The sequence below is a fragment of the Dermacentor albipictus genome, chromosome 6 (assembly GCF_038994185.2).
Source record: "Dermacentor albipictus isolate Rhodes 1998 colony chromosome 6, USDA_Dalb.pri_finalv2, whole genome shotgun sequence".
Lineage (NCBI taxonomy): Eukaryota > Metazoa > Arthropoda > Arachnida > Ixodida > Ixodidae > Dermacentor > Dermacentor albipictus.
The window spans coordinates 68,480,925-68,501,847 of record NC_091826.1 but is presented as its reverse complement, the minus strand read 5'-3'; the positions used below and the strand labels follow the sequence as shown (position 1 = coordinate 68,501,847).

The 20,923-nt window shown below is 48.1% G+C and overlaps 1 protein-coding gene and 1 long non-coding RNA gene across 6 annotated transcripts in view; one reads left to right on the top strand and one right to left on the bottom strand.

The window, feature by feature from the left end:
• The window catches only part of AdamTS-A (ADAM metallopeptidase with thrombospondin type 1 motif A), a 483,048-nt gene that overhangs the window by 107,416 nt on the left and 354,709 nt on the right, over positions 1-20,923 (top strand). The gene's annotated exons all lie outside the window — the stretch shown is intronic.
• LOC139046888 (uncharacterized) lies at positions 12,194-15,524 on the bottom strand. The gene is made up of 3 exons (XR_011506972.1): positions 15,075-15,524; positions 14,117-14,282; positions 12,194-12,587 (listed from the first exon to the last, which is right to left on the bottom strand). It is a non-coding gene; the product is annotated as an uncharacterized lncRNA (long non-coding RNA).

Below are 20,923 nucleotides of genomic sequence, written 5' to 3'. Positions count from 1 at the left end.
CTGCTAAGTCGTTGGTTCACCACTGCAAAGGTGGAGCCTCTCTAAGTTTCCAAGTAGGCTTGTGATGTCTTCGGTGGTTGATACCTATTGGCTGACTGCCAGCAGTTCCAAGGAGCCTGGCTTCCCATCAGGACAACCTTCACTTTTGCGTCGCTCAATTTCAGCAAGTTTCCGTGTCACTATGTGGCTTGTGTCAGCGGTGCACTGCGATTCTTGAAGTTGGCGCAATTCAGAGAACACAACATTACGAAGCTCGTCAACGTGTAGTTTGTGAAAGCGCCAAGTTGTGGATAGAAGCAGAACACGGGCTAGGCGCTCAAACAGTTAATCAAAAGTTCACACTTCTGCCAAGGGTACCAAGGCAGAATCATGCCACAGCATGTCCGAAGTACTTGTGCCACCCTTGATCTCATCCGCAACATCGCTTTGCAAAACCGAGTCAGTGGGTTCCTTGCTTTGCTTACGGCACTTCTTGAAAGGTGCGGTGTTGTCATGCTTCTCAGCTGGCCTTATTCACCATTTTTTTTTCTCTTTCGACTGATAGCTTGGGCAGTCTGGAAATATAGTGGGCACTGTATATCTGGAGACGGGTGCTTTCCGGGTTGTGCAAAGCAAGACATTACCACTATAGACAGCTTTCCAGGTTTCGTTCACCAAATGTGCCTTGAAGTATCGTTTGCAGAGATGGTCAGTAGATTGCAGTGTATAGTATGGTATTCCTCCATACCCAAAGTCGCTCTTCTTTCTGCACAGAGTACGAAAGTTTTCCGGCACACAACTTGTACCCTGCCGTGCATCGTGGGGCGAAACACTTTTTCTCCATCGCTTCTATGGTTGCTCGCACCTCATAAATTCACACGGTCAAGGAAAATTGTCAAGGATTGCGAATAGTTTCCCAAAACAAAGGAACAAAGACATTTCGATGTCAAACATGGCCTCATGGTAGAGCAGACTGAAGTGCTACCCCACAGATTTACGCCTACTGGTATAGGGAAGGCGAACTTGTTGGAACAACTTTTCTACGTGGCTGCTCCGCTGCACCTTTGGGCCGACCTGTCATCTTCCTACATCGTGGTCAGGGGCTATATGATGCTGGCAAAATTGCGTACGAAGCGTCTGAAGAGCACAATATCATCATCAAGCTAGCAGAAGCATGTGTGCCACTTCAAGCCGTGCAGAACTGTGTCCATTGTGCACTCAAAAGTGGCGGGCGCATTACATAGTCCAAAAGGCATTGCATTAAATTCATATAAGCCGTCGGGTGTGACAAAAGCCGTCTTCAGCCGATCGGCGCCTGCCATTGGTACTGATGGCAAAGCAAGAGATGAAAAGAATTCTGCACCTTGTAGACTGTCAGTCACATCTATGTGCAGGAGAGGATGGACGTCCTTGCAAGTGATCTTGTTGAGGTGCTGGTAGTCCACACAGAACCGCATGGAACCATCTTCATAACATGGACGATGGAGGATGGCCATGGACTCCTAGATCAAATTACCTTGCGGCAAAGCATGTCACTAACTTGTTCATTGATGACACGACGTTCTGCAGGAGATGCACGATACAGATGTTGCTGAAGTGGTAGTTTTTTGAGCCAGTGTCGGTACAGTGTGTAACACTTCACGTCCGGCTCAGGGAACAGTGCCCAACATCGAAAGAAAAAAATTCTTCTAAGAGGCACAAAAGCTACAAATGCTGGACCAGTTAAGGCCATCGACAATACAACGACCAAACATACCACTGGGCGATGTCAGATGTAAAACTGCACTGAGCGCTGTGTAAATAGCAGAGTAATTGTCGTCGGGCATGTCCATAACTTGTACGTCGTTGAGTACTTCTACATTGGTATAAGACATTCCCTGCGGAGCCCCATAACATGGTATGGGAATGGCTTGCAAATTAAAATGGTACTGTAGCCCTGTGTGATGGCCTCTGCCGCAAAACGTAGCAGCAGACCTTTCCTAGTTGTCAAGTGGATAAGTGGAGACGGTAGTGCAAGAGCATCTGAAATTCTGCTGCAGTACATGGACACGGCCATTGATGCATTAGGAGGAACGTAGGTGGTGGCGTCTTGGACGAGTAGTTTCCTCGAAACTGAAGATTTCTCAGTGAGCAGTAAATCTAACAGTGGCGAGAGTTCTGTTTTGGCCTGTGCACAATGCCGTTGGCTAATGGCATTGTGGCGTGAGAGCAAATCCTAGCCAAGGATGTCATGAGAGCACGGGGGAAGGATGAATTCTCTGTTGTATAGAATGTTGTCAATAACAAGCAGCGCAAGCCGCCAAGGAGTTCATGTGCTGAGTACTAACTTTACAGAGGGACAGCCAAGAAAGGGGCACCGTAACTTTCTGAAGTAAGCTACAAAGCTTAGTGTCCATAACACATACGGTGGCTCCTGTTTCCACAAGTGCATATGCGCGAGTTGCGAATGTCAACAAAACAAAAATGTTTGGGAGTCTGCATTGAGGACTATCACATTTCAACGGTGCTTCAGCCCTTGCCTCTACGACTGTGACGATTAGTTTTACTCCTCCCGAGTTAGGGGTTGAGGCCGAATTGGTGACAGTGAATGGCAGGTAGTTGGCATTGGGCACAGTGTCGGCGACATAGCCGACGGGGAGTCGTAACACAGATGGTTGGCCGGCTTGTCACTGGTGGTGTGGCGCTGCGCTGCTGCTGTACATGGTTACAAAAGTGTGCAAAATGACTGGCATAGCCGCACGCAAAGCAAATTGGTCAGTTGTCGGGAGTACACCACCGGTTTTTGCTGGGGCAGGTCCCATCCATGCCCAGAGGATGCATAGTACGAGGCAGCTGCTTATGACTGCATGGCAGGCTGCAATCGGGACCTAGCCACGACGTTGGTATAACGGATAGGCATACCCGGAGATAGAGGTTGGGTCCTTGCAACGACTTCAGCATAGCCGAGTGGTGCATTTACCGCGACCTGTTGGGGCGTCGGAACAACTACAGCGTAGCTTAGTGGTGCAGCCGCAGGAAGATGTTGGCGCTGGTCTGGCAAGATCTCGTCAATTTCTTGCTCGATTGCGTGATGGAGCGGAAGCATAAGATTTGAGGTAGGCTGCTTTATGTGCAGCGGCTGAGCGATGGTCATCAAAGAGAGCTGGCGTGCAACTTCCTGACAAACGCTTTCATTTCTGCTAGCAGAGCTTATTGATCAGAGGTGGTAGCCAAACCAGCAATGTGTTTATTGCACAATGAAGGGCAACGTGTCAATGAGCGCTGCCTGTGGAGCTCCTCGTAGCTTTGGCTTAGAGTGATGATGTTAGTCACGGACTAAGGATTCTTTGCAAGTAGCGTTGAAAGTATCATCCTCTATTTCTTTCATGACACTTCAGGTTTTGTTGGACTCCACCATTGCTGCAGCGACTCTGTTGCAGAAGTCCAGGACATCTGCAATGCAGCTCATAAATGATTCACCCGGCTGCTGTGTACATTCTTCCAAACGCGACCTTCAATGCAGATTGCGCACAGCAAGGTGGCCAAACACAGCCACTACACAGGTGTTGGACAAGGACCGCATTAAAAAATCGGTCTCATGGTTGTGTCAAAGACTGGCCACAACCGCAAGATAGAAGAGCACGTTGCTCAGTTTGGTGGGATTGCCCCATTTGTTGTGGGCACTTATCGTCTCGTATGACATCGGCCAGTCCTCCACGCCAGTGTCTTCCATGCCGCTGAAAATGGCAAAGTCCCTGTGGTGAGGCAGGCACACCAGCGCACGACCGACTGGGGAGGCGCTTTCTGGGATGCGTCTTCAGGCATGGCTGAGCGTACGGTACGGGATCAAAGTTCCAGGATTGATTTTGTAAGCCAAAGCACTCTCCATCTCTTGTAAAGGTGTTTATCACCAGTGTTTGGGCCGACCGTCATAGTAGGGCACGAACTCGGCATGGGAAGTGTTCCTCGAGCACACCACTGGAGGTTGACCCACTAGAAAGTGCTGGAGAGGATGGCCCACTACAGCGTTTTTCACCACACTATAGGTTAAGTGTGCAATTTAAATTTGACAGCGCTTTCTTTAGAGAAGAAAATAAGAGTTTTGAGACATGGAGAGGCAAACTGTAGTTGGTACCAACTACAAGTTTACAACTGTGGAATGCAACACTTGTGCTATATGTTGCCAAGTCTTCTAAATCACGGATTCTATCAATTTCAATTTGTTTTTGTGCTTCAAGCAAGTTTCATGAGAAAGTTAACGCGAGAGCATAATTTCATATACATGATGTCTCCATTGTATTTGCAACCTTGTTTAATGATGTAATCTGATGAAATTTTTAATAAAGCTGTGTTTCTGTGAACCCTTGTAATGGGCAGCGGGCTCGTCAAGCTGCCAAATGGCAGCTTTTATTCACTGCTACCATCTGTCAAATAGTTGAAATAAATGCATTGATGAATGGAAAGGACTAGGGCTGTGAATACTGAAATGCATAAAACTATAAATACTGCAAGCACAGCAGCCTGTCATGCTTTGCTGGCAAACGAAAGCATACAATGAAATCTGACAAAGTGTGAAATGATCTCGCAACAAGTTGGCCAGCAGCGACCTGAACCGGTGGAAAGTTTTCAAATGATGCCTCTTCTCAGTTCTATTGCACCATTGAGAAATGCAAAAACAAAAGTAAGGTGGGTGTGAAAGTTGCAGCTGTAGAAAGGCACTTTCCAGTCGCATCAAACATTTTAAATGGCTAAAATGCTGTCTGGGTACGTACCAGCCATGTGCAGCTTTGTCGCAGTCCATTTTTTTAGTCTCCTTTTTCTGACTATTTAGTTCCCTAAGCTGTCTATCCCACACTCCTACTTTGGAAAGGCATTGATAGAAAAGTTGCTCATGCTTTCTGTGGGAAAATGCAAGTCGTCATTCTACAGAGGCCAATCACTACGTTGATCACGAAGTGCCACAACGATCTGTGGAACTTGTGAATTGATATCAGTGCTGTGTGGCTGCAGTAATTATTGAGTCAACGTGAGATGAATTTCGGCGTAATTTTTCTTTGTCACATACAAACACAAAGGCTCTTTATTTTACATACATGCTCTTTATTTCAATTACAAATTGTAAGCAACAAACACTGCGCCTTCACTACAAGACCCTGTTATTCTCGGAAATCGAGGTGCCTAGAGGACATTGAGGAGACAGTCCCCACAAGCGGCGGGCTGCATGCCTGCAGCCTCGCCGCCACCCCTGGTTCGACCCCCCCTTCGCTGACCGCAGGCATCTCCCTCCGCCTCGAGTCCCGCGTTTTACGACCCTGGCGGTGTACAGTAGCCTGTGTCGCAGAGAGAGTAAAGTGGCATTTCAAAGAGAAAGGTTGTGTGTATGCTTGCTCCCCCAAGTTCGCGAGGCGCCCTTGTTGCGTGGGAGCCGCTTGGGGCGAGTGTACGCGTGAGCTTTACTTTGCGTCGCGTTTTCTGGCCCACAGTGGCACATTCGCGGGCTGCTCTCGGCCAGAGCTAGTTTTGTAACCAAGTGCGCGGTTAGCTAGCTGAGTCCGCGGTAGAGAACCCCCTTTTTGTTTACACTCAGAAGTGGGATAACCCCAACAAGCCCGTCAAAATGAGCCAGGAAGGCGAACATCCGTACAACACACGTCTTGCTGCCCAGTCGCGCGCTGCTGAGGAGGTGACAAGCACCACCGAGCTCCAACGACACAACAGGCAACGCAATGATCGCGGCGCACCACACCAGCTCCAAGAAAAGGTCGCCCAGCTTTCGCGACTACAGGAGGAGATTCGGGAGCTCGGCGGCTCTACTCCTGCTTCCTCAGCACCGTCGTTCCAGCCGGATTCAGGCCCGAGCAACGGCATCTTGGGACAGCTCACCAAGGCCTTCACTGCAATGGCCCGCATGATGGAGAGGATGAATGCGCCCTCGACAGCGACATCTGTTCATGTGAGTCCGGACCCCTCTAGCGCAGTCCCAAGCTTTAACGGGGACAGCGCCCAAATCAGTGCTGAAGATTGGCTGCAAACATTTTCACGCGTTGCGGACTTAGCCAACTGGTCTGAACAACAACGCCTAACTGCAATTCACCTCAAGCTGCAGGGCCCCGCTAAGGATTGGCTAATCTCGTCAGCAACAAGGCATCAGTCGTGGCAAGAGTTCGAAACTGCATTTAAATCAGCCTTCGTGACTGAAGAAAGCATGCCGGACTTATGGAGGAGAATGGCCGAACGAATTCAGAGTCGTGACGAGGAGGTGACGAAGTACGTCAGAGAAAAGGAACGAATGTGCACCAGGGTCAAGCTAAGTCTGCCGGACACAATTACCAAGATTGTCAGATGCCTCTGGTCGACTGAAATGAGTTTAGCGCTGCGGGACAGAAGCTACAGAAGTGTGGACGAGTTGCTTCGAGCTATCAAAGCATATGAAAATTTTACAGAAAGCCGCGAGAAGCAATACCCATCGGCACAAAGATTCGGCAGCCGAAGCCGACCGAGCAGTGGCCACCAGTCATTTCCTTCGTCAACAGAAGTAGACGACGCTCTACGAAGCAGTACCGTGCGAGGAGTGCGACACGCGGACAGAGTACGTTGTTACAACTGCCAAAATACGGGCCACCTGTCGCGTCAGTGTTCTGAGCCACGGCGCCCACTTCACTGCACGAAGTGCAATTACGATGGGCACAGCGCGAAATTTTGTCCGAATCAGAGCAGCTCAGAGAACGTGACCAATATTGTACGCACCACGCCTTCAAAGAGGGTGTACAAAAGCGTTTGTATTGACGGCGTATGGATGCCCGCTCTTCTCGATACGAGTGCCGATGTGAGCTTGATAATGCAGACGCGTGCCGTACAGCTGAGCAGGGAGCTTACGGCACCTCTGGGAGCGGCCATACGCGGTGTGGGTGGACAGCGGTCATCCCTCGGTGAACTGTACTTAAGGGTGCGCGTCGATGATGTTGATCTTCCCGCCGTTCACTTTTACATAGTCAGCGACGACGCCTTTGTTGGACTGGACGTCATCATTGGTACGGACGTGATTGACTTGCCCGATTTGCTTCTGGTCTGTAGTGGTGGGTGTGCCCATTTACTAAACCAAAGGGAAGCACAACAGCTGGCAGGTCTTGTTGCAGAATTGGAAAGACCGAGAGAGGTCGTCAAGTGTCGCGAAAGAGTTGAGGCTGCCCCTCGGACGATTCTGTCTGTGCCGGGAACGCCTTCCCTTGATGAACCTGATGTTTTCAGTGACCCGGTTGCGAACTACAGCGACGTCAAGTTGCCCATGAAGCAAAGTCAAATACTCAAGTGTACACCCGCTCCTTGCAACATGCCAGAGCAAGTTTTAGTGACCACCAATGAGGAGGCCCATGCGCTGCAATTAATAACCCGAAGTGATAATAATGTTGGCTCGATCGTCTATGGAGAGGAGAAAACACAGCCTTGCATGTTGCTTAACAAGCATAATAATTGTTGTGCAGTGCAAATCGAAGAACTGGGGTGCACCGGCATCGCTGAAATGAAAATAATGGAGCTCCCTGGAAGCAAGCCGGTTTTCCAGCCACCATGCCGCAGCTCTTACTATGAAAAGCGGGTACTGAAGGACATCACTTATGAGCTGAAGTCATGTGGATTAATCCGTGACAGTAGTTTCCAGTACAGCAGCCCTGTTCTTCTCGCACAGAAGAAAGGATTTCGCATACAAGAGGGTGATCAACTACCGCCGCCTCCGTGGCCACAAACAGTTAAGGACACAGGACAGCCCACGAAGACACAACCTAAACACAGAGGCCCGTGCATTGTTACAGAGGTGCTGCCTGCAGACACATATCGCATCTCGAACCTACCAATATCGAAGGTGTCGACGCGGCCAGACCATGTCACGAGCGCCCATGAAAGCCAGATGAAACAGTTTAAATTGGCGTCGGACAGTGAGTGCGGAAGCGAGTGAGAATGATGAGACTCTCTCGGGACGAGATCGTGCAGGATGGTCGAGTGTAAGCAACGAACACTGCGCCTTCACTACAAGACCCTGTTATTCTCGGAAATCGAGGTGCCTAGAGGACATTGAGGAGACAGTCCCACAAGCGGCGGGCTGCATGCCTGCAGCCTCGCCGCCACCCCTGGTTCGACCCCCCCTTCGCTGACCGCAGGCATCTCCCTCCGCCTCGAGTCCCGCGTTTTACGACCCTGGCGGTGTACAGTAGCCTGTGTCGCAGAGAGAGTAAAGTGGCATTTCAAAGAGAAAGGTTGTGTGTATGCTTGCTCCCCCAAGTTCGCGAGGCGCCCTTGTTGCGTGGGAGCCGCTTGGGGCGAGTGTACGCGTGAGCTTTACTTTGCGTCGCGTTTTCTGGCCCACAGTGGCACATTCGCGGGCCGCTCTCGGCCAGAGCTAGTTTTGTAACCAAGTGCGCGGTTAGCTAGCTGAGTCCGCGGTAGAGAACCCCCTTTTTGTTTACAAAATATAAATACAAAGTACAATACAATACAATACAAATACAATAAATACAATACAGTAAATACAATACAAAAAAAATCCGCGTGTTGATAAAATTGCATAAACAGGCCTGGAGTGTGGCCTGATCCCGGTGACCAGAACCGGTAACGCACTCCCTCACCAGAGCAGGATTGGCCACCCTGGTGCAGTACATGGCCACAACCTCCTATATGAACAACACAATCAAACCCCGGCCCTCAGTCCCCAGCAGCTGCGAAGCAACTGACCACGGCGGCGGTCAGACCTGCGACGCTGCAGAGGGTGCTAAGAATCACTGGCTCCGGACAGGCCGCCATTGGAATATGAACCTGGCAACGTTTAACGCTAGAACGTTATCTAGTGAGGCGAGTGTAGCAGTGCTATTGGAGGAATTAGAGGGCAGTAAATGGGATATAATAGGGCTCAGCGAAGTTAGGAGGCCAAAAGAAGCATATACAGTGCTAAAAAGCGGGCACGTCCTGTGCTACCGGGGCTTAGCAAAGAGAAGGGAACTAGGCGTCGGATTCCTGATTAATAAGAATATAGCTGGTAACATACAGGAATTCTATAGCATTAACGAGAAGGTGGCAGGTCTTGTTGTGAAACCTAATAAGAGTTACAAAATGAAGATTGTACAGGTCTACGCCCCTACATCCAGTCATGATGACCAGGAAGTCGAAAGCTTCTATTAAGACGTGGAATCGGCGATGGGTAGAGTGAAAACTAAATACACTATACTAATGGGTGACTTTAATGCCAAGGTAGGCAAAAAGCAGGCTGGAGACAAGGCAGTGGGGGAATATGGCATAGGCACTAGGAATATCAGGGGGGAGTTATTGGTAGAGTTTGCGGAACAGAATAATATGAGGATAATGAATACATTCTCCCGCAAACGGGATAGCCGAAAGTGGACGTGGAGGGGCCCGAACGGTGAGACTAGAAATGAAATAGACTTCATACTCTGCGCTAACCCTGGCATCATAAAAGATGTGGACGTGCTCGGCAAGGTGCGCTGCAGTGACCACAGGATGGTAAGAACTCGAATTAGCCTAGACCTGAGAAGGGAACGGAAGAAACTGGTACATAAGAAGCCGATCAATGAGTTAGTGGTAAGAGGGAAAATAGAGCAATTCCAGATCAAGCTACAGAACAGGTATTCGGCTTTAAGTCAGGAAGAGGACCTTAGTGTTGAAGCAATGAACGACAATCTTGTGGACATCATTAAGGAGTGTGCAATGGAAGTCGGTGGTAACTCCGTTAGGCAGGATAGCAGTAAACTATTGCAGGAAACGAAAGATCTGATCAAGAAACGCCAATGCATGAAAGCCTCTAACCCTACAGCTAGAATAGAACTGGCAGAACTTTCGAAGTTAATCAACAAGCATAAGACAGCTGACATAAGGAAGTATAATATGGATAGAATTGAACATGCTCTCAGGAACAGAGGAAGCCTAAAAACAGCGAAGAAGAAACTAGGAATTGGCCAGAATCAGATGCATGTGTTAAGAGACAAAGCCGGCAATATCATTACTAATATGGATGAGATAGTACAAGTGGCTGAGGAGTTCTATAGAGATTTGTACAGAACCAGTGCCACCCACGACGATAATGGAAGAGAAAGTAGTCTAGAGGAATTCGAAATCCCACAGGTAACGCCGGAAGAAGTAAAGAAAGCCTTGGGAGATATGCAAACGGGGAAGGCAGCTGGGGAGGATCAGGTAACAGCGGATTTGTTGAAGGATGGTGGGCAGATTGTTCTAGAGAAACTGGACACCCTGTATACGCAATGCCTCATAACGTCGAGCGTACCGGAATCTTGGAAAAACGCTAACATAATCCTAATCCATAAGAAAGGGGACGCCAAAGACTTGAAAAATTATAGACCAATCAGCTTACTGTTCGTTGCCTACAAACTATTTACTAAGGTAATAGCAAATAGAATCAGGAACACCTTAGACTTCTGTCAAGCAAAGGACCAGGCAGGATTCCGTAAAGGCTACTCAACAATAAATCATATTCACACTTTCAATCAGGTGATAGAGAAATGTGCGGAATATAACCAACCCTTATATATAGCTTTCATTGATTACGAGAAAGCATTTGATTCTGTCGAAACCTCAGCAGTCATGGAGGCATTACGGAATCGGGGTGTAGACGAGCCATATGTAAAAATACTGAAAAATATCTATAGCGGCTCCACAGCCACCATAGTCCTCCATAAAGAAAGCAACAAAATCCCAATAAAGAAAGGCGTCAGGCAGGGAGATACGATCTCTCCAATGCTATTCACAGCGTGTTTACGGGAGGTATTCAGAGACCTGGATTGGGAAGAAATGGGGATAAAAGTTAATGGAGAATACCTTAGTAACTTGCGATTCGCTGATGATATTGCCTTGCTTAGTAACTCAGGGGACCAACTGCAATGCATGCTCACTGACCTGGAGAGGCAAAGTAGAAGAGTGGGTCTAAAAATTAATCTGCAGAAAACTAAAGTAATGTTTAACAGTCTCGGAAGAGAACAGCAGTTTACAATAGGCAGCGAGGCACTGGAAGTCGTAAGGGAATACATCTACTTAGGGCAGGTAGCGACTGCGGATCCAGATCATGAGACAGAAATAATCAGAAGAATAAGAATGGGCTGGGGTGCGTTTGGCAGGCATTCCCAGATCATGAACAGCAGGTTGCCATTATCCCTCAAGAGAAAAGTGTATAATAGCTGTGTCTTACCAGTACTCACCTACGGGGCAGAAACCTGGAGGCTTACGAAAAGGGTTCTACTTGAATTGAGGACGACGCAACGAGCTATAGAAAGAAGAATGATGGATGTAACGTTAAGGGGATAAGGAGAGAGCAGATTGCGCGAGAGAACAAACGCGAGTTAATGACATCTTAGTTGAAATCAAGAAAAAGAAATGGGCCTGGGCAGGACATGTAATGAGGAGGGAAGATAACCGATGGTCATTAAGGGTTACGGACTGGATTCCAAGGGAAGGGAAGCGTAGTAGGGGACGGCAGAAAGTTAGGTGGGCGGATGAGATTAAGAAGTTTGCAGGGACGGCATGGCCACAATTAGTACACGATCGGGGTTGTTGGAGAAATATGGGAGAGGCCTTTGCCCTGCAGTGGGCGTAACCAGGCTGATGATGATGATGAAATACAAAGTTCTTTGAGAAAATGTTCCAAAAGCCAGGGGAACTCATGCTTCAAAGTGTTATTTACACTGGCTTTACTCAACAAAGTATAACAAAACATAGACGTTTCGCCACCTATGCGGGTGGCATCGTCAGTACACAATGGCAACAAATGAGAAATACATCCTATTTATCTATGAAAGTGCCGTAAACATCCGGCAGGGGGCCACGGTTAGAGTTACATGAAGATTGATTACGACGGATGAACCATGATTCTACGAACTTTCTTGGGCCCCATCGGTGCTCCCGTGCTAGTGTGGATGTTTGCCGGATGTTTACGGCACTTTCATAGATAAATAGGATGTATTTCTCATTTGTTGCCATTGTGTACTGACGATGCCACCCGCATAGGTGGCGAAACGTCTATGTTTTGTTATACTTTGTTGAGTAAAGCCAGTGTAAATAACACTTTGAAGCACAAAGTTCTTTGTACAGGCTACATAGCCTCTTCTTGAGGTGGCCTGAGTGGCACCAAGCTAGTTGGGACAATTCCTGCCTCATAGTGGTTCAGGATATCGATGATATGTATCTTGCACAGACCCAAAAGATGGTCAGGCACCCTGCTCATTTGACCATTGAGGGATAATAAAAAGTGTTCGTTGTTTGATATCTTTGTGTCTAGCTCTTTGTTTATGTCATCAAGAAGTCTGTCTGTGTCATCTTTCTTGCGCTTAGTTTTTCGTGTTTTTTCTAGAGAAGAGGTTGGAGAATTGTGTGAAAAGGCAGTAGAAACATCTTGAGGAGAAGGCAAAGAAGGAAAAGATTGTGAAGAGGAATGAGCTGCAGAGCCTGAAAGATATGTAGAAGTAGATGGGGCATAATTAATAGTGTTTGTTTGTGTGGTGTCTGTGTCGGTGTGATCTGTGTGAATCATGGGCAGGAGTATTTGGGAAGGGCTTTCGGAACATTGGCTCAGAATTTCTTGCGCCGAATCTTCATCCAAGTCGAGGTTGGTTGTCGTTCTGCAAAAGAACACAAGAACACAGTTTAAATTTCACTTTGTTGCTTTGCAATTTGTGCGTTGAGTGAACAACTGTTTGATACATAATGCCTTTTTGTCATATAGATTTGTCTTTGCCAGGGCAACAGCTGAACATGTTGACTGACTTGTTTCGATAACTCATGCCTACCAATTCTGCTGAAATTGTAAAAATGCAAATGAGGAAATTGTGATGGTACCTGTACTGCCCTTTTATGGCAATGCAAGGCACTAGACGGAAGCATTGCATAATCAAGGAGTACTGGAGACATACGTGAAATTCTTAAGAAACATTTAAAAATATTATACAGCTACCTTATTCTTGCACAAGTACAAAATTGCCAATAAAGAAGGTAAGACAAGGAGACAGTGCCATGCCATTCACTGCATGCATAGAGTAAGTATTCAAGCTTTACACTGGGAAGGCTTAAAAGATCAACAGCAAATATCTCAACTTTCGGTTTGTAGATGACATTCCACAACACTGGGGATGAATTGCAACAAATGAGTTACGACTTTAAACCGAGAAAATGTAAATCTAAGTCAATTACTCAATGGGAACCCCGATCATGAGAAGGAAATTTACAGCATGTAAGCATGGGTTGGAATGCATACGACAGACATTATGAAATCCTGACTGGGATTGTTAAAAAAAGTGTACAGTCATTGCATTCTACTGGTGCACACATATCGAGTAAGAATGTTGAGGTTAACAATTTAGCTGAAGTTAAGGGCTGTGCAAAGATTGATGGAATGAAAACTGTTAGTAGGTGTAACATAAAAAGACAGGAAGAGCGTGGTGTAAATCGGAGAGTAAGCTGAATAGCCAATATTCTAGTTTAAGATAAAAACTGCAGTTAGGCAGGCCACGCAATGCGTAGGGCATAGACTTACAGAATGGGTGGCGAGAGAAAGGCACAGTCAAGGAAAGCAGAGAATGAGGTAATGAGGTAATGAGATGAAATTAGGCAGTTTGCAGCTGCAAGTTGTAACCGCCTAGTGCAGCACGGGTAAGATCAGCCTTCGTCCTGCAGTAAAGATAATGGCAGATTATGTTGATGCTTGGGGATTGCTTGCACCAAGCAAGCAATCCCTGACAACAAATACAACTTGAAGCCTTGAACCTTGCTCTAAATGGTGCCTGGCATGATGAACAAAATGTGATGACTTTAGGCATTCATGCCGGGCATATCAGGTCAAGCATGGGCTTAAAGTTAAGATGCATTTCTTAATACAAGGGCAGCCGAGCTTGCTGCTCCTCTAAGTATATAAATATCAGTATATGAGTTAATAAAGCGCATTCATCCCCCCCCCCAAAAAAAAGACAAGGTGTGCTCAGGGCAACCTCCCCCACTTTTTTTTTTTTCCATGTCCGTAGGCTAAAACGCAAACACTTGCAGGTTTGCCTATGTTGACTGCTCCAATTCTTTTCGAAGTTCATGTGACCACCCGTCCTGTTTAGAGCCATAATGCAATAAAGATGATGCGTTCAGTGAAGATTTGTTTACTCACGGCCGCGGCTCCAGAGTGTCTCGCAGAAAAAGCATGTCTTTGAAATGCTTCCACGAGGATGTGGGCTCCCCAGCTGCTGATCCACTCTTCTTTCTGGCGTCCCTCAGCTTCTTGGCGAAGGTGTCCCGCAGGTTTCGCCATCGTTTGCTTATTTTTACTATGTCATCTGCAGAGAAAAAGCACAGTTGATACATTTTCTCTAAATCAAATCACATAGTAGTGCCATAGTAATACCAGCACCTAAATGTTGACATGCTATTCAATAAGTTGTCTATTTGACCTGCTACTGAAGTTTTCCTGAGCACAGAATGAACACAAAATTACAACTGATGCATCTGCCCTGTACTAAAGCTCCGATGAACATAATTATAGGGTTTCTGGCAAAACCATTAGAGAATGTAGTATGTTTGCGAGCTTCATGTTCTGCATAAGCTTGTGGCAAGCTCTGCATTTGATATTACTTTGCAATGTGAACATTCTTTCAGTGAGTGTATGTGACCGCTACCTTTTTCGGTATTTGGCCGGAATAATTTAACAATTCCACTCCCATGCCGTTATGCCATTCCTTTTAGCGCTTCGCCAGTAGTCGGAGCGGAGCTCCGCCGGAATCATATAGGCCGTGAAAAGAGTACGATACATTCGCGCGGAATAATAATAATAATAACCGGCTTATTAATAGGCTTATCTGCAACATCAACTAAATTAACGGTCTAAGCTACAGAATGGTCCTTCAAAACGAACGGACGGGTTTGCGAAACGCCAGAAACAGACAGCCAACTTTCACGACACATGGCGATGAAATGACAATTATCTGCGCGGTTACACCACACACATGGCGATGAAATGACAATTATCTGCGAGGTTACACCACACACACGCGCGCGCGCGCACGCACATAAATTGACCTCGTTGCTGGGCTACAGAATAGATGTTTGGTAGTTAAACACTGAGCACTCACCGTTCGTCCCTGCTAGTCCTAAGCTCTTCGCGACGGCAATCCAGCTTGCGGTGCGAAGTGTTGTGTTCCGGTAGTCCACGCTTGCCTGGTCCCACAGCGCGCGGTGCCCGCGAACCAATGCAATTAAAACTTCATTTTCGTTCGCACGAACTTCGGCGGCGTTCATTTTTCTTTTTCGTCCGACTAGCGCCGCTTCTGCCAAAGAAATAAAAAAATGGCGTCCCTTGAGCAGCAGGGCTGTCGGAGGTCGTGGGCTCGATGCCGCGCTGTCATTGGCTGCGGCCGTCCGACCGACGCGGCAGACGCATGACAATATTCAGCCGGTCGGTCGCATGCGCGGCGTGCGATGCGACGCCGCATGCGGCGGGTTCTGTTGGGAAACCGTTGAGTGCGGCAGCCGATGCGAATAGTCGTACGACCGATCGCACGGAAAATCGCACCATGTGTCTCCCGCATAACACAGCTAGTTTAGGCGACGAGCGAGAGCTCGTGTTGTAGCGTTTCCCGCCGCAACGCGTCTCAACCTGAACGTTGGAAGTTTTGGATGTGACGAGTCATTGGCATCGAGCTTCGCGAACATGAATGAAAACGGTGTGTGCACATACACAACGCGCTTTCCTTCAGTTCGGGCTGTTCCCACGTGCGTCGCTCAAGTTAGTTCGTGAAAGGTAGCTTCTCCGCAGTAACAGGTATATCGGGGGGAAGCCCACTTTATGCGAGTACCTTAAGTTGCCCTAGGAGGAGACGCTCGCGGAAATAAGAGCTATCGCGCCTGCAGTAGATCAATCGTCGCGCGCTGTGAGAAAGCGGAGCAAAATTTGAAAAAAAAGTTTTCGTGTGGAAGCCAAAACGTCTTTCAACTGTTTTTGACACACCACTTCGATCGAAGTTCTGCTGTCCTTAGCATGATGGGCGTGCAGTCAGATAGGCCTACGTTGGTTTGATAGCGAGGGTTTCGTTCATTCTCAGCATTGGACCCTTCTGTTTGACTATATGCGCTGACCGCAGCTGCCAAGCGGTCTCTCTTAAGGCTAAAATGCGCGCTCACTGATGCAGTCTGTGGAGACTCCGCCGCCTCCGCCACTGCTCGCTGGTCGCCCCCGCCTCCTCGTTTTTTTTTCATCCGGGCTCCTCTCCATATATCGGCGGTGGCAGTGAACTTGTGTTTAGGCTGCGGGGGTCCAGGATCGGCCCCGTGTTTGTTTCTCCAAGGCTGCGCACACGCTGTGGGCCCCGGGAGAGGGCCGCTCGCCTCATCCATCGCCCGTGCGCAATGGCGAGAGAGAGCGTGTTGTGGGAGAGGGCGAGGGTAGGCCTTCTATCTGCGGCTGCCGACGGCGGGGGGAACACACGCGGCGTGCTCTTCGGCTGGCGAAACAAAAGGCCCGCGCAGGAGACGGAGAGGGTGTCGGTGTCGAGGGAGGAGACGCGGCATCTTGCGGTGGAGGCCCCTCGCTTTCGAAGGAAAGGAGTGATGGAATTACTGAAGTACTATAGCGCCAAACAGACGACACAAGAAGAAGAGACACGGACGAGCGCTTCTTCTTGTGTCGTCTGTTTGATAGTACTTCAGTAATGCACCAACTAGCCCAACAAAAAGTTTTGCTGGAGTGATGGAACTCTCTGGGTCCATCGATTCCGCTCGGCGGCTGGTGGAGGTGAACGACGGTCATCGACTGGACTCGGCGCTGGGCCCGCCGCGATGTTGGGACGTTTCAGGGGCGATGTTCTCGAACGTATTAAATGTCGCTGTACCGTAGAATCCGCCATAGATTGGTTCGCGAGGCGGCTGCAATCTCTTTGATTGGATCAAAGTGGAAACATGACCGAGTTTGGAAAACGCGCACAAGAAGACAGGCCGGCTATACTAGAAATATGTTGCAACAGAACTGCTTGTTGGCCTAGTTGGTGCTTGCTAAAAGACATGTTTTTTGCCGCAATTGAACACTCACAAAAGAAAGACACATGAAGACAACACGGGCGGCATGACCGAGTTTGTCACTGTCAAAAAAAAAAAGAAAAAGAAAAGGTGAGCAAGCGTATATACTCGAGAAGGAGCAAAACGGACAGCACAAACGCCTGCCGGCCTTCCATTCAGTGACATGAATATCTGCCGTCTTGCTCAGCTTTCGTATATCGTGTTTTTGGCACGTGAAACCACGTAATGTTATTTAATTTTCAACTTTCATTTCTTCTAAAATACTGCATCATGTCAGTACGCTGGTCACCTAGTCTTGTGCATATAGTGATGGGACGTCGGTGAATCTAAGGACTAGGATAATAAAAAAGAAAAAGAAAAGTGTGCCATCTTGCTTTAGTTCTGGCCTGCCGCGCCCTGCTCGAACATTTTGTCGGAACGCGTCACAATCTTTCGGGGGAGGAGACGGTTACCGAGGTGACCAGGACGGTCCTGGTCACGCCCCTGTCTTGGACTGGACTAATCCTGGACTGGAACAGGCGGGGTGTGAAATGGTAAAGGAAAGAAAAAAAGTCGAGGGAAGAAATATGAACAAATCTTCCACAGTTGTGCGATCTACGGGGCCGTTTTTTGCTTTGGTTTGTGCGTGTTTGATTGAGGGTAACGGATGAAGAAAAGGGATTCTGAAGTACAGCGTTTGTCCTGTTGTAACTTCTTCTTTTTTTTTTTCTTGTTTCTGTCCAAGCATTTTGTAAAGCGGAAAAAGACGCGCAAATAAAGTAATCTGGATGGCAACTTGGTTCTTGAATAGGCGACCGAAACCGAACGGGAGAGTAACTTACGGTGACCGAGTTGGGAGAAAGAAAGAGAAACAAACAAACCAGCAAGGAAAAAAAAAATATGCGATGTCTGCCACGTGTCCCTGTGGCTCGCGGCGCTCGCAGTGCGATTGTCTCGGTTGCAGGCCTGCAGTCTCTCTCCGGCCGTATCCGACGCTAAAGTAACAGCGTCAAGCCGAGGAAACCCCCTTCCTACTCTTTCTTTTATACGTTTAGCGTTTAAAAAGGAACGGGTAGTTATTGTTAATTCTCTCTCTTTCGAAACAGCGGTGACGGGGCCTGGCGCTCGGAGACGGGGGGGTTGGGGGGGGGGGCAACGTTTGTTTAGGCGGCCGCCGCAGCAGTGGCGTCCCGGTATAGACCGGATGAGGAGTGGTGCGGTGTTCCCTCCACGCGGCTGACCCTGCCCGCGGAGAGAAGCCTAATTTGCGAAAGTTTCGAGACGGCGTCTATAGCCGCTTCTGGCACGGATTAATTTTTTTTCCCCCTTCCGGCAGTTTCGTTTCGCAGTGTTTCTTGCATATTGAGCGCCATCTTTTCAATTACGGATAACACCGGAACGGGATCGAAATTTGCAAAGAGGTTTGTTTCGTTAGTAAGCGTTGATCTCCACTCCGGAATTGCAAAAAAAAGAGAGATAAAAAGAGCAGAAAGGGAAAACGAGTGGCGACCCTCGGTTGCCCTTCTCGCTTCATTGTACACACGCCTATATTACGCCGATATTAAGCCGCAATCGTCTGACCATTGTAGATCTGTAATCAGATAGCATGGCCCTCTAGTGCTCTATGATAGGAAATGCTATACTATGTTGAAATGACAAGCGGCATATCTTTGACGCCTTCGAGCGCTGATAATGGAAGGGTAATTGTAGTATATACGACTAATCGTGCCAACAACCAATCGCCTCCTACAAGTTAAGAAATGCTCAGAGCAGTCCGAGCTGGCTATGTTCCCGACACCTTCACCCGACTGAGCGGATCGTTTTCTTTTCCATTTCGCTTTTCTTTTTTATTTTGCGTACACGTGTATATGGCAACTTGGATATAGTTAATCTGTCGCCCGTCCGCAATGGATGCGTCTCACTTTCTCGTTCCACCTTTCCGCTAGTGAAAGTGTGCGCTTGCGGGGACTGGAAATTTGAACATATCGGAGAATTCGATGTGGTTGTACATTGTACGACTAGTATACTAGTCGTACAACTTTGCTACTATATGGTATAGTCGTACGACGGATGGGATGTTCGTAGACCCCCCCCCCCTCCTTTTTTTGTGTGATAGTTCTGTTTGTTGCTTTCTTTTTTAACGCACACTCGTGCCCATATTGAATAGCTAATCTATATCACTCGGAAGGTTAAATTAATCACTCGTCCTTTCGCTAGACGCTTTAGTAGACGCTTCAAGCCTTTCTTCACTTCACCGGGGAACGTCAGCGTCGTCACCAACGCGTCACCAGCCGTTGTCCAACGGGGATCCTTTTCTAGAATGTCGTCTGTTCGCGCCCAGCGTCGCTCTTTGGTGGTCGCACTTATGAAAGGGTCCTGTCTAATTTGTAGAGTTGGTTTTTTCTGCATCGTTGCGCTCTTCCTTTTCTTTATGCATGTCTGTTGTTTCCGTAATATCCCCTTTGGTCAAGAATTACGACGGACTATGGATAAATGTCTCAGTTGCGCAACTGGTGCATAAGCCGTGGCAGCCATGACTTCTTTCCGGCTACGCGATCACTTCCGGCGCGTGCAGCCCGCGAAAGCATGGTCTTCGAGACCTGTCGCTGTTACTCGTGGGCAGTCGTCGCCGGCGCGTGTATTTGGACACTGCCTATTTTATTCGAAGGCGTTGCACACTGCATTGAAATAATGTCGAGGTATTACGATCGTGCTTCGTGCATTTTCTATACGGTGTCCTCACAGATACAGAGTGAAAATATGTGTATTCATTATGCGGTGCATACTGTCGTTTTTTTTTCTCTCTCTCTCTTTAAGGATTGAATCACCTTCTCAAAGCTCATGCACGAGCAATTTATTGGCTGCAAGCATTGCAAGAAAGGGGGAAAAGGAACAAAGTCGCCGTTGCTGGCGGAACACGGCACGTCTATCGTTCCGCCAAACATGCTAGTGCTTTCAGCAAAGCGGTCCTCTGTAGCGACAGTTAGTGCACTGCGGTGAAGTGAAATAGAGCGACATTGAGTGCGCAGAGGGTTGCGTCTACCGAAACGTCCGTGTGTTTTGTTGTTGTTGTTGTTTTCCCTTATCACTGCCGGACGGAATTCCCAAGAACGAGTGTCGTGCGCAAATATGCGCACCGTAGCTTTTTTGTTCAGCCTCTTCTTTCTCCCCTTCTTCTTCTTCTTCGATCAGTTCACTCCCCCCCCCCTCCTCGCCCTTTTAATTTATATCCCATTCTTCAGTCGCTATCCACTCCTGCGTGCACCTTTTGTCCTTTAGATAAGTCGGCGGGCGTATTTCCCCGTTCCGGTGGATGCGTAGAGGCTAGATGTTAGTGGCACGTGCCCAACACTGGAGGATTGGCCAGTTGCCAAATACTTACTTATCATATCTGGGATCGTTCTTATAATAATAATAATAATAATAATAATAATAATAATAATAATAATAATAATAATAATAATAATAATAATAATAATAATGATGATGATGATGATGATGATGATGACAAGGATAATAGTTTTGATGATGATGGTGATGATGATGAAAATAACAACTGAAGGGTGTATCACCGGCCGTGTCGGTCGAAACCTGCGCTTTGCCTTCGCAGGCCAGCGAGCTTCTGTGCACCGCAGCCGAATGGAACGGACGAAGGCGCGCACGTGTATACGCATACTGCAACGCGCCGCCGCCGCCCGGGAACCAGCGCGACCGTGACAAGGCGTGCGGGCACGCGTGCTGCCGCAGGGCTGCTTTCTGTGCTCGCGCTGCTGAATGCATTAGCGTGCGACTGCCGCGGATGTGAAGTCAATGTCGGGATCGTGTGTTGAAGAGGCGACGGCGACGCCCGGGGGAACTAATTTAAAGCGCCGTGGCCTCGCAGCGCCCTTCTCGAACGGCAGTCGGACGACGACGCATGGGACGGCGCTGC